At 35.5% G+C, this 14,729-nt stretch overlaps 1 long non-coding RNA gene across 2 annotated transcripts in view; it reads left to right on the top strand.

Moving 5' to 3' along the window:
- Positions 1 to 14,729, top strand: part of LOC134758892 (uncharacterized) — a 153,903-nt gene that overhangs the window by 63,037 nt on the left and 76,137 nt on the right. For both annotated transcript variants that reach the window (XR_010134602.1, XR_010134601.1), the window contains exon 2: positions 5,214 to 5,299. This is a non-coding gene — a long non-coding RNA (uncharacterized lncRNA). The remainder of the gene's footprint in view (positions 1 to 5,213; positions 5,300 to 14,729) is intronic.

Here is a 14,729-nt window from a genome sequence, read left to right as displayed (position 1 = left end):
TTTCCACTCCTTGTGAAAACAGTTTAGGATTTGTTATGTTATATTAGCCCTTTCATTATGCAAAAACATGTGAAAGCCAGAGACACTGGTAAAAGAATTTGTCTCATTGTGATTTTCTATGAAGTTTGTTTATTTTTATTCTTACAGAACATGGTTTTTTAAAAAATTTCCTTTCATTGGCAATATTGAGTGCTAGAAACAGAGGGAGCTGAGATGTTGCCCTTTAGAAGTGCTATACTGTTAAGAGAGTATGAAGTGAGTATTGACTTCATGATCCAGAATGAGGGCTTCTCAGAGAACCTTATCAAAGATTCAGTTCCAAAACTGAACTTGCTTCTTTGTGATGAAGCTTAGTTATTTCTGTAAGGATTTAATTCACATTGGCAGCCAGAGGGCAGCATCAGCTCCAGACAAATATGCTGGTCCAGTTAGATGAGCAAAGCTGAGTATTTACTCAGCAGTAGACGTAGGCATCAGGGCACTGTAGCATATTGGTGGGGGCCTTCCTAATCTTCATTTAAAAGAAAGCGAAAATTTGCTAGCATATTCAATAGATAAAACACCTTCAAACTTTGCTTTCTGAGAGTTACTTATATTTACCTGTTACCATAATCTTCTACTTTATCCCATAAGAGGTAACCAAATTTTTGACATTTTGATGTATCAGAGATCTGGTGACACAATCTGCTGTACAATTATGTCCCCAAACCAGAGTGAATATATTGGAAATTTGGTTCCTAATGCAGCTCCCATATATTTGAATGTGAGGGGCCGTACTAAATAAGGAAGAACACGTTGCTCATAAAAACCAGTAGTATGGTGTTATATAGAATGCAAATATTTAGGACCTGGAAGGACTTTGGAAGAACATTTTAGATTAGTGGTTTTCACCCAGTGCTTCAGAAAGTTCCAAAGTTTCATGCAGGCCCTTTATGGGCTGTGCTAGAGAGTGAGTAAAAGGTCAAGACTCCACTCCACTATCTCCGCTTCATCTCAACAGCTGTGTCAGTGATGTGGCTTTCCAGCCTAGGGACAAACAAGGATTGGAATCTTGGCTTAAGAGATGAGCATTCCTGTAGTAGAAAAGTGTAAAGCATTTGGCTGGGGCTGAGTTGGCATGACTGTATTTTAATTGCTCCCTAAGTTCAAACAGGAGTCAAATTCCAGAAGGAGGTTTGGGATAACTATGTTACAAGGTAGAATAACCTCCCTCTCACCTCCTTCCACACCCCACTGATATTTGAGGCCTGAACATGATCAATATACCCAGAGGCTTTAAAGAGAAAGGAGAGCCTGAAAAAAAGTAATCTTAGCCCCTTCCTAGGACCCCCTAAAATTGCACAAGGCTGTACTTCAGTCAATGCTGTCTAAAGCACTACAGACACCTCTTTTGTAAATGAGCTACTCCACAGCAGCATAAGAAATATTGTGAATTATTTATTGGGGGAGTCTTGAAATCACAATATACATACTGAATAATAACTAATAGTTTAATCATGTGTTCATTAAAAGGCAAAACAAAACTCTCACTTTCCTTTGGTTTTTGAGACAAGCCCATATATAAAGGGGAGAACATCCTGAGACACCTGGTGGAAAGCTGGTCTCTGGATTATGGGAGGGACTGAAGTAGACTGAAAAGAAGGGTAGCATACACCCTTCATGCTAAGGGCATCTCTGATTCAAGGGTCAGTCAGTGAATCTCATAGAATTTCTACAAAGTTTTGGTTTATGCAGTAAATTTTATTGCTTTAAATGAAATTAATCCTTGTTCTATCTTGGAAAGAATCTGAAGCATTTGACAGGTTAAAATTATGTTTCTCCAGAGCATGAATTTAATATCAGCCCTGGTTAGAAGTCATGAACTGTTGCAAGAACTCTTGTAAAGAGAAGTGTAATGTTAGAATATATGCTGAAGCCATTAATTTATATCATGGAATTAAAATATCTGGGAGTCATCTTAAATCTCACTTGGACTTTCAGCAGTAGTACACATTGAATCTATATTTTGGTGGGCTATCAGAAGAGGAAACATTTGATACATAATTTATTGCTCAAATGTTATTATTAGGTTTCAAACAGCTAAATGGAGAATTGTGTGTAAATTAAGATGTCATTGCATTAACAGTTCACCTTCTTATTTAAAAAGGATGTTGGGGCTTGTTTTAGTGTACTTTTCTATGAAGTTTATTTTTAATTTTACAGAATGTAATTTATTTAAAAATTTCCTCTCATTGAAAAATATTGAAAGCTTCAAACAGAGAACTAATTTTAAGCTCTGCAAAATATTATTTCCTCCTAATTTTAGGAACAGGAAAAAAAACCTCCTTACTTTACAAAAATAGACAAAAATTACTTGCCTAAGCTGCTTGGTGTTAGTCTCACAATTTCTAGAGCTGTAACCTCTGACCGAGTATTCATTTTTCAAATCACATAGATAATTCCATATGTCACCATCCAACCCTCAATAAATTTATACACACTCACTTGTTTAAAACAACATTTTGAAACGCATGGTCTGTTGTCATAACCTACCTCTTGTGGCTGGAGATTTCTAAATCCCACACACCTACCTAATAGTGGCATGAGACTGTTCTGTTGTATGATATATATATATATATCTCTCGTATGTAAATACATATCTATGTACTTTTTTATTTTTATAACACCAACTTTGTCTTGAAGTACTTGTAACTTCAACCATAACATTTATGCCTTTTTAGAGACAGAGGGAGAATTATAGATGCTGACACTCATTTTTGGATCTCCCCAGTTTCTGAGAGAAAGAGCTGAACTGAACCACTGCATATTGAGAAGGAAGAAAACCCTGAAATTCATTCTTAATGTAATATGCAGAGAAGACATATTAACTCTTATAGCAAAAAGAAAATTCATCTACATTCTTATCATTCAAAACAGCCTAAATTGACATTTTAACACATTTCCTTATGGTCTTTTTCTGTTTTTGGCAGAAGTGTGTATCTGTTTTTTTAAAAAATTAGTTATATCATACTATTGTATACAATTTAAAATACTATTTTTATATTGGACTTTTAACAGCATTCTTGAGTAGTGGGGTTTGTACTAATTTTTATGCTTTTTATTGTTGTTTCTTCAATATTCAATTTCCCCCTAATTTTATATTTATCTTATAGCCAGAAGAAAGTGTTTAAAATAATGAAAATAAGAAAATAAGTGTTTAAAATAATGAAAGTGTTTAAAATAATGAAAATAAGAAAATCAATATGGCAGCAGTTTTCTAGGTAGATTTGAGTTTGAAAAGTAAGGAAACATGAAGCTATTTGGGATAATGACTCTTGGTAGGAACTTGGGAGAATGAACATCTTCAACATCTTCAAATTGTAACCTCCTGCTGATAAAGGGTTCAAGTAATGTCAGTAGGATCTATCCCCCTTGGTTACGTTTTGTCTTGACTTTCTTCTCAGACTTGATGGAGGAAAGTTATATACTTCAGGCTCACAGAACTGCAACACCAGTTCAGAAGAATCTGTTTCCCCAGTAACTCAGAATTCTGTAAATGAACTGTGTTGACACCGATTGACTTGAGTAGAAAATCAATTTCTTGATTTGAGTCCTGTGCCCACTCTTGAGCCAGGAGGGAATGAGCTTGTAGACATGTTTTGTAGACATGTCTTGTAGACAGGAGAGAATGAGCTGACTGGTTTTGCCTATTTCATGTATTCAAATCCAATAGGTATTCATGTATTCAACTTCACGTTTCATGTATTCAACTTCATATATTCAACTTTATATTTCATGTATTCAACTTCAGTAGGTTTTGCCTATTTCATGTGTTCAACTCCTAGACCCTAGGGGTGAAGTCTAAAAAGCATGATTGAGAATGGAATGAAGGGTTTACTCATATCAAAGTTCATGTAGTAACACCATAAGAAGAAGAAATGACTGCTGGGAATAAAAACTAACAAATTCCACTAGAACTTTTATGACAACACACTCTCCTTAATGTCTTCCTATCTCATCTACATACGCTCATGTACTTCCTATCTCTTCCCGTGACTTCAATGGTTTTAAATACATAGCTATGTTTTCAGTGCATTCCCTTTTTGTCTCTGCTTATCTGACTATATCCCTTAGGCAACTTGATCCACTTTGAATGCCTCAATCAGAATATATACATATCAAATATTTATTTCTATCCCAGCATTCTCTCCTCAGGAGGAGCCCTGTCTATGTATCTAAAAGACATCTCTATTTGGATGTCCTGCCCTAAAACTTCACAAGTTCCATAGTGAAAATCTTACCTACCTTTATAAATCTGTGTTTTTCCTGTTCACCTTCTCTTAGGGAGTGGCACCTTCTTCCCCATTCTACCATGTCCATTACATTTTAAATCTTACTGCCTTGTTATCCTTTGATATTATCAATGTCTCTCCATCTCCCTTGCCACTATTCTATTTTGCCTATGCTGCAGTACTGGTTTTCCAGCAGGCTTAGCTGAGGCTGGGTCCATCTTTCCCTCCTGCCAAAATTAACTTCCTAAAATCTGATCAGGTCAGTTCCTCTTGAAACCCACAAATGATTTTCCATTGCTCTCGGAAGAAGACCTATTCATATTGTTTACAAGAGACTTTTATGCTGTAGTCTCTCCTTATGTCTCTAGCCTCATCTCTCTTCATGCAGGCCCTGAATTAATGGGCCACACAGGACAACTTGCAGTGGCTTGAGTGTGTTGCTTTTTTCTTTAATTACCTCCAAGCATTTGCATGTATTATCACTTCTGCCTGGGAGACCAGCATATTAGCCTGATTATTTTCTATTCTGAGGTCATTTCCTATGGATAAGCTTTTCTGGTCACCTCTCACACCTACTCTAAAGGCAAGGTTATATGCTCCCTGTCACCTACCCTGCCCCATTGTGGGAGAGTTTTGAGACCTTTTTGTAATTTCTTCCTTACTTGGATATCTTCCCCAGTGGATTAAAATCCCTGAAGATGGTGACTGTGCCTTAGTCAAAGTTGTATTTTCAGCATTTGGATGGTGCCTTGTGCTTAATTATCTCCCAAAATAATGTTTATTGGGTGGATGAAGGCAGTTGTTACCCCATGTTACAAACAACAACTCCAGTCACAGAGAAGTTGTGGCTTTTACAATTCAGACAATCAGTGTTTTAATGTGAATGTGGCTACAGACAAGTATTTTAGCTTTATAGTCAGCCTGTTAAATTTCTCTCTGCAGATTTTTGGGGCAAAGTCAACCAGAGTGGTCCTGCCGAAGAGGATTGTATTCTTGTATCTTCAGGAGTTTATTGGCATCAAAATGAGGTAGCTTTTTTTTTAGAATTATGTATGTAACATCAGTTCAATAATGACAGATTGATTAGGTTTCATCTCTGAAGGGAGTTGATAGCCTAACATGAGGGCAGGAATCATTACCTTTAGCTTGTCATTATGAATGTCCTTATGAAATATCTTTTCCTATAGTAGTAATTGCTCTTATAAATTGAAAGTGGAAATATATTTATGCAAGCCTGAAGATTTCTGTTTTCTGCTATTTCAGGTATATGTGCAAGGTATTTCTAGAGACTTAATGTTCTGTACTTAGGCTTATCAGATTGCTTAATACAGGTTTCCACACTCAGTCTGTGTAGTGGATAAGATTTCCTCCTTCATCACTTCTAACCCTGTGATCAAAGCAACAATCAAAACCCACTTTGTGTAAATGTTATTCTGAAGAACATTTGTACCTTTTGCAACAGCCATTCTGCCTCATTACAACATAACTTAGTTGAAATTTCTGGTTATTTGTTTATATATTGTGAGGTTTCCTTATAAGAGGATTTTTATTCTTACGGACAAAAAGACATGTAATGAGAGGAAAAAATATATTCTAAATTAGGCATCTACTTGATAGTTTGAGGGGTATTTCATTTATTGATTTTAACACCATCATTTTTATTTGATATAAAGGTGAGTGGTGATTAATCTATTTGAGCAAATGTAATGAAATTAACAATTTTTGTTTAAGAGACTATCCATAATTGCTGGCTTAAATGATTAGGGTTTCTACAGATGTGTTATGAGAGTTTCTTTCATGTGTAATGGCAAATAACTGAAGGCTACATATTTAAACTATTATTTGTGACCAACTAGACTCTCCTATCTAACCCTACCTGTGGTCAATAACACACATTGGTGACACAGCTGGCCACCTAATAGGGTGTGCAAGATAAAACTTGATGGGTGGAGGAATGATTAGATACTTAATTTGGTCACCTTTGCAATAAGTTCTAAGCAACTGAACAAACATTCTTAGATTATAGAACATGAGTTATGTCAATTTCTGTGGGCAGGGACAACACTGTCTTTGGAAATCTTTCTTTGTAAGTGGCCTCCATGTAACAGGAAAGCACATTCCCTACAGGTGCCTTTCTTTTCCTTTATACTCAAGTAGAAGAGGGAATAGAGTTGATGGGCCTGTCACAAAGACTAATATTAATGTCACATAGGATAGGAAAGTAAACCAAGTAAATCCATCTGTGTCTCACATTTGGTATACTACTACACTTGGAAGAAATATAGAGGTTTCTAGATGTCCTGCTTTGAGAACTATTAACATAAGTTTGAATTTAAATTGTATGGGTATGCTGTTCCCCACTGTCATTAAGCCAACTTACTTGACTTATGAGTAAGTTAAACTATTGCTCCTTTCCATCAAGCCAGCCATGCTAACATGTGACTCAGTCAGCCATTATTAATTTTTTACCAAAAAATTACCTATGTACAAATCATTTTCTTTTATGTTTTGCTTTCAATTGATTTCCAATTGGTTTACTGAATGTGCTGAGTGATTTTTAGATTATAATGTGAGGGCGATTACCTCAGATTCTTAAAATCTCAAAAGAACTTCTGAAAAAGTCATATGCATTTTTAGAAAATATCAGTGATGATGATAAGAAGAGCACTTGAAACAGTATTAGGTATGAAGTCAGACAACTTGTGTTTGAATTGTGACTCTCCCAGAGTTTAGCTACTTGTTTTCATACAAATTACTTAATCATTCTAGGATTTAGCTCTCAGAAATAATAGAAACAGCCTTAGAGGAGAACCATGAGCATGAAGTTTATGTGAAAATCCTTATTAAAGTGTCTTGCTCCTGGTAGATGGGCAATAGAAACATATTTTTGAGTTAATTGTTAAATTAATAACTGAATTAAAGAAAATAGGCATTATTTTAAAAGACCAATGCAAAAAAAAGCAATGCACTGAGGATTAAACTGCAGTTGAAGTTAGTGTAAATGAACCTGAAATAATGGAGTTACACAGAGTTCAATTTTAAATTAAGATCAAACTACCCTGAATTCCAGAGGTTTTATTAAACCTTTCCATTGATGTTGGCCTTAATAAGTAAGTTTTTGTACCATATTGAGGAACAGAATTTAAATGTTCAATACACTTAATAAGTTGGAAAAATAAAATGTCAGAAATGACAAACTGAATTTTTTAATAGACTTATTGGTACAGCAAGTACTATAGAGAGAAGATCTAAGTATTAATAATGATAAGACAAAATAAGACCCCTTGGTTATGGTATTCTTTCTGTAAGTTACTATTATAATGGCTTTTTATGTGGGGTATTGCAGAGGGATATGAAGCAACAAAAGCACTTATGAGAATTTGTCATTATAAATTACCACTTCACACATTCTTTTATACACTTTTTGCTTTTCTAAATACAGAGAACCCACTGTGTGTCACACAGTGTCCTCAGTTCTGGGAATATGAAAGCAAAGGCAAAAACTGGTTTGTTGACCTACCAAAACTATAATCCAGGGAAAAAGAGCTATTAAAATATTTTACAAATATAGTAAGTTTGATGAAAAGAAAACAGTACTAATAGCACAAGTAAGAGATCAAAGACACGGGATAAAGTTCCCTGTAGTGTGACACTTAAAGACCTCGAGAGAGTGGGTATCAGTAAGTGTGAATCATGTGTGTGTGTGTATATATATATATATATATATATATATGCACGTGTGTGCGTGTGTGTGTGTGTGTGTGTGTGTGTGTGTTTAGAAAGAGAGAGACAGACGAGGGTTCCATGAGAGAGTAAAGTATATGTTCAGAGACCTGGAGATGAGAGCACATGTCTATGGTCTGGAGTGGAAAGCTAGAGATCAGGTTAAAAAGTAATCAGAAACAGGCCGGGCGCAGTGGATCATGCTTGTAATCCCAGCAATTTCAGAGGCCAAGGTGGGCAGATCACCTGAGGTCAGGAGTTCAAGACCAGCCTGACCAACATGGAGAAACCCCATCTCTACTAAAAATAGAAAAAATTAGCCGGGTGTGGTGGCGCATGCCTGTAATCCCAGCTACTCAGGAGGCTGAGGTAGGAAAATCACTTGAACCCAGGGGCAGAGGTTGTGGTGAGCCGATATCGCACCACTGCACTCCAGCCTGGGTGACAGAGCGAGACTCCATCGCAAAAAACAAAAACAAAAACAAAAATCAGAAGCAGTTATTGGAGGGAACTTTAAGCCTTCAAAAGCATTAAAGATATATGTAAGGAGATGCTACTCATGCATTTTAAGCAGGACATAATATTGTCATATTTGTTTTTTTGGTTGTTGTTGCTGTTAAATTTAGTCTTGATGCTTTACAATTTGTTAAAGAAACATCTGTAAAGACCACACAAATAACAAATGGAATGCAGTACCTGGAGAAGGTTAAAAAAAAAAAAGAGCATTGCATATTATTTAATAAGTTAAAAATATTTTTTAAAGAAAATACATAATGTGGGGAAAAGGCCACCATGCTCTAGGATGGTGGTTCTCAAACTATCTGTGGTGGAGGACTAGCTTTCTTTTTCTTCTCTCTGTTGTTTCCAATCTGTCACAGACTGACACTTTTATGAAATACAATGAAGATGAATTACTTAGAAAATAAACTTTAAAAGAACAGATATACAAAATACGAACCTCATTTTTTTTTTTATTATACTTTAAGTTTTAGGGTACATGTGCACATTGTGCAGGTTAGTTACATACGTATACATGAGCCATGCTGGTGCGCTGCACCCACTAACTCATCATCTAGCATTAGGTATATCTCCCAATGCTATCCCTCCCCCCTCCCCCCACCCCACAACAGTCCCCAGAGTGTGATATTCCCCTTCCTGTGTCCGTGTGATCTCATTGTTCAATTCCCACCTATGAGTGAGAATATACGGTGTTTCCTCATTTTTTATCATCAGATTCAACAAACACAAAATTGCATTTTTATAAATGCAATCAGAAAAAAAAACAGGAAAAGAGAGAAGAGTCTCAGAAAACTGTACATGTTGCTCATTGAAGGTATGCGTGGAGGTGATTAAAATTTCTGTGCTTACCTCATTGCAGACCAATAAAAAATGGGACATGGATCACACTTTTAGAGACTTTTGCTTTAGGAATTAGTTTACATACTACTAATGATATTAACTTTGTCTCCAAATTTGTTAAGGGTAAGAAAGCAAGAAAATTAGTATCAACAACTGGGATTTGGATACTATGTAGAAAGATGTGAAACTAAGGAAAAAAAAGAAAAAGAAAATTCTAAGATTTTTGCTTATATAGCTCCCTTATTATCAAGTAATATTAAATTTATTTTTTAAATAAAAATGGCTTTGATGCCATTTTTCCTGTCATACAACCCTCCCAGGCTAAAGGGCATTAATTACATTGACAAATTTGTGTTGGCAGCAAAAACCAATGGGTTTGACTTTTATCATTTTCTAGAACATTACGTTATAGTAGCCATTTTGTATAGCCTAATATTTCTCAGTGTACAGCAACATTCTGCATCCTGAGAAACTTAACATGGAAAAAGAGTGATTTAAATATTTAAGTAATATTTGCTTTTAATATTTTGAATAATAGGAAACAGGAAAGAGATTTTCAAATGAGCAGATAAATAGATGTATGGATAGCAAAGAAAGTTAAAAATTAATTAAATTTATATATAAATAGTAATAGAAATGAAAACATTAAATTTACAGTAGCAGTAACATGCATTAATTTGAAACTATTCTATTTTTCCTTATTCATTACTTTACATGTTAACTCATCTTTATCGAGCATCTAATATAAGCCTACAATTGTGTTGGGAGCTATGATTATTAAAGAGATGAACCCCTACGTGAAAAGTGCTCATAATATAAGGAAGAGTGGAAAAAAACATATAAGTGATTGCAATCTGATGGAATAACCATGAAGAAGCAGTGTCTGTAATAGAAGTAGAAGTTGTTTCAGGAAAGGTTCTTGAACACTTCCATACACTCTTCTAAAGACTTGGCAGATATTATCATGGAAGTCCGAGGCTCTGCAATATAAAATGATCAACATATGTATTTAAGGCTCTTGCACAATTTCTCAAGGTCATATCATTTTCGCCAGCCAGCATTCTTAGACTGGGCCCATACCAATTTTCACTTTACTTTTTTTTCTACTGGGACATTAGAATTCAGTAATAACCAACTAGTTATAATCAAGTAGTAATACATATAATGATAATGTTCATAAAAATAACTGTGATTTATTGATTGTCTATTATGGGCCAGTCACTTCACAATTTTTATTTAATCCATTCAAAACAGAGATATTATATCCATTTTAGAGATGAGGAAAGTAAGGTAATCGGCCTAAGATTATACAGCAGTTCTCTGGCAAGGTGAGAAGTCAAATCTAGACAATTCTGCTGCAGCATTCTTCAGCGTAATTCTATAGACTTCCTCCTCCCTGAGGCCCAAATCCTTTGATTGGTGCCTACCTACATTCCAACCCTTTGCCACAATAGAACAATATAAACTTATAACTCTTTCTTTTTTCTTGGTGTTGTCTGGTTTCTCCACAAAGACTCAGTCTAGTACATTGTGTTGTAGAACAGATGAGCTAGGCTTCTCTAGATCTGAGAGATTATTTTTGAAAGTTGCAACTCATTCAAACCTATTTTTGAAAGAAGGCAAAACCTAAATCTTGAATATACCCATTTTACTTACTTTTGTAATCATTAAGAGAACATAACAAATAAAACTGATGTTTTCTCATTGTTCTTCCACAAAACGTTGAAGAAAAATGCTTAAAAAACTTCAGTTAAGCCCTAGTTTGCCTGATATATTTGTATGAACACTTGTATTCTCAACGTTGTGTCTGGCAAGCATTGGGCATTTTAAATTAATGAATTTCCCGACCACTTAGGGAGAAGATTTAAAACAAAGTTTACTCTCAAGATGTAACTTGAGACTGAGTTATATACCACTGTTTTATTATTCCTAATGGCACTGAGTCAATCCACAGATATTTCATCCTGCAATTTTCTACTGTTATGAAAATGCATAATATTAATCATTGTAATACTTTATAAACTGACCATAAACCAATGTTTATAGTCAGTTAATCATTGTATTACTTTGCTTTAGGTAATTTAGTACATTACCATAATGTAGCAATCTACTTAATACAAATTTTAAAGTGAACACAATAAAGTTGTATAGCATTAATATATTATGCATTCTAACCTGAAATTTTGAAATACAACCGATGTTTGGACAGAGTTCAGATGTTCTATGACTTTGGTTTCCTCTAGCTTTGCTGAGAAAAGAGTAAAGACTTAATGAAGGTCATCAGTAAACTATTATTCTACTTCTAACTATGCATCCCTTTCTCAACCTGCTTTAGGCCACCATTTAGGAATCTACAACTACTTATTGTTAAAATACTAATAACTCCAATTAAGGGAAGCCTACTCCAAGTTTTAAAAAAATCAGTAAGTTTGGGAGTAGGTGACAATAATGTCAATAAAGTGAGATAGTGCTTCTCTTTTAAATGACTTCAAGGAATTTTTTATAAGCACTCTTAAAATTAACACAATCATTTCAAGAGAGTGAAATTGGACACCGTCTTTGTTTTGAGAACTAACATTTATTGAGTGGCTACTATGTCTCAGGAACAGTGCTAAGTACTCTTTTTTTCATTATCACCTTTAATCCTCATTATAGGCCTGAGATAAAGATTGCATTTTTGGGACATAAAACTTGGAAATCTTTGATTAATGCCAAGCTGTGGTATTAGTTGGGATTTTTAGAAGTGAGTAAAGAAATCTGTATAAATGTAGACCTTTCCTCCACTGTTCATATGATATAAAGAATATGAATCCTATAGACATATTAATGCCTCTCAACTGTGAAAGTCTCAGCATAGGTATTTAATGGTGTTCGCACTGATAGGAGTAGATGGTAGATTCAAGGAATGAACAAAGTATTCATATGAATTAGAGAATGGCTGCATATATGAAGCCGTCTTGTCACCTCCAAAGTTGATGAAAATCAGTCAAGTAGTTTCTAGACATCAGATGAAGAAATAGACTCACTTCAATGACATTTGCAAAAGAAAATGTTGGTGTGTATAAGAAAAAGAAGGAGGGGATTCTTCTCTGGTCGCTGCAGTTATTGCGGTTCACTTGCATTTAAAAATATTTTCACTGTTTTCAAGTGGTTAAGTTCTCTCAAGATTATTATTGCTGAAGAGAGACACTTAGAATTTTAATCATTGTTCTATCAGGTGAACAATCTTTTAATTTTTTTTTTTTTTTTTTTTTTTGAGACAGAGTCTCACTCCATCGCCCAGGCTGGAGTGCAGTGGCGCAATCTCGGTTCACTGCAACCTCTGCATCCTGGGTTCAAGCAATTCTCATGCCTCAGCCTCCTGAGTAGCTGGGACTACAGGCACATGCCATCATGGCAGCTACTTTTTTTTTTGAGATGGACTCTTGCTCTGTCACCCAGGCTGGAGTGCAGTGGTGCGATCTTGGCTTACTGCAACCTCTGCCTCTTGGGTTCAAACAATTCTCCTGCCTCAGCCTCCTGAGTAGCTGGGATTACAGGCACGTGCCACCACACCAAGCATATTTTTGTATTTTTAGTAGAGACAGGGTTTCACCATATTGGGCCGTCTGGTCTTGAACTCCTGACCTTGTGATCCACCGCCCCCCTCCTTCGCCTCCCAAAGTGTTGGGATTACAGGTGTGAGCCACCATGCCCGGCCTACTTTTTGTATTTTTAGTAGAGCCTGGTTTTCACCATGGTGGCCAAGCTGGCCTCAAACTCCTGACCTCAAGTAATCCATAGGCCTCAACCTCCCAAAGTGCTGGGATTATAGGCATGAGGAGCCACCATGCCTGGCCTCTTTTAACATTTTTAAAGCAGAATCTGTGCCCTGTATCTTTTTAAAAAATTTTCTTCATCAGTCCCTATCAGAATGTGTTGAACACTGGAGAAGTGGAACACGTTAATTTAATTAAATGATTGAAAAAAGGTGTTTTCTTTGGTGTGTTTTCATTTTCTATTATAAAATAAAAGTTTCTGTAATGAATGTACTTGTTCTTAGAGAAAATAAACAGAACAGGTAGAAACTGCTTGAGCACTAAGAAAAGAAACATAGTGAGGAAGCAAATCCAGTGCTTCCTAAACTTGCTGCACACTAGACTCATCAGGAAGTCTTTAAAAAATTTCAAAGTCAAGACCGTAATGCAGATAATGGAATGATTATCTAGCCGGTGGGTGGGTAGTGAGTCAAAGGTGTCAGTATTTGTTGAAGTTCCCCCATGATTGCGACAAGCAGGCAAGTTGGGAACCCAGTGAACTATTTTATCATATGTAATGGGCATCACTTTTAAACTTGGCTTTACTCTGTTTAAAATAAATCCTTCTTAGATTAAATATTTTTATGTAATAGTTTTGTTCAAATATATACATAACAATGATTGAGTAGAGATTATATAATACACTGTGTATCTTATGCATAAATGTTATAGGTCTAGGTTCTGAGACTTAAATTTCTCTCACTATACGTTAGGGGAAACAAGACAAAAACAGACTATTTGCCGAAACATATCTTAGTTTAAATGATAAGGTTACTGGAAGAAATACAGAGTTAACAATAGAATATTTAATGTGTTTTCAATAATGGCAATACTCTGTTAGACTTCATCACTAATGTTTTCCAACTATCAGTTTTGATTGTGAACTATTAGTTTTCATTCTATTTTCAAAAGAAGCTTATGGAGAATACCCAGAAAAAGCAAAATTGGTAAACAAGGAATCAAACTATTTTTTTCTCTTTGCTATATGTTTCATTCCAGTGTTTTGGTTAACAAAAGTATATGCTGAGTTAATACAATCACACAAATATTAATAATATTTATAATCACCAATACACTGGCCATTTATTGAGCATCTATTTTAGGTTCTTTTTATAAATTATTGCCAATCTTGAAATTGACTGTATTAGTCCATTTTTACGCTACTGATAAATGCATACCAGAGACCAGGAAGAAAAAGAGGTTTAATGAACTTACAGTTCCACATAACTGGGGAGGCCTCACAATCATGGTAGAAGACAAGGAGGAGCAAGTCACATCTTACATGGATGGCAGCAGGCAAAAAAAGGGCTTGTGCAGGGAAACTACCCTGTATAAAACCATCAGATCTCATGAGACTTATTCACTATCATGAGAACAGCATGGGAAAGATTTGCCCCCATTACTTAATTACCTCCCACCGGGTCCCTCCCACAACACATGAAAATTCAAGATGAGATTTGGGTGGGGACACAGTCAAGCCATATCATTGACCTTGATATTCACCCCTTGTATTGAAAAGAAAATGGCCATCCAGAGCAAATGGCTTACACAGCACATAAGTGGCAAAGCTGGGATACCA

The sequence above is a fragment of the Gorilla gorilla genome, chromosome 6 (assembly GCF_029281585.2).
Source record: "Gorilla gorilla gorilla isolate KB3781 chromosome 6, NHGRI_mGorGor1-v2.1_pri, whole genome shotgun sequence".
Lineage (NCBI taxonomy): Eukaryota > Metazoa > Chordata > Mammalia > Primates > Hominidae > Gorilla > Gorilla gorilla.
This window is presented reverse-complemented; position numbering and strand designations above follow the sequence as displayed.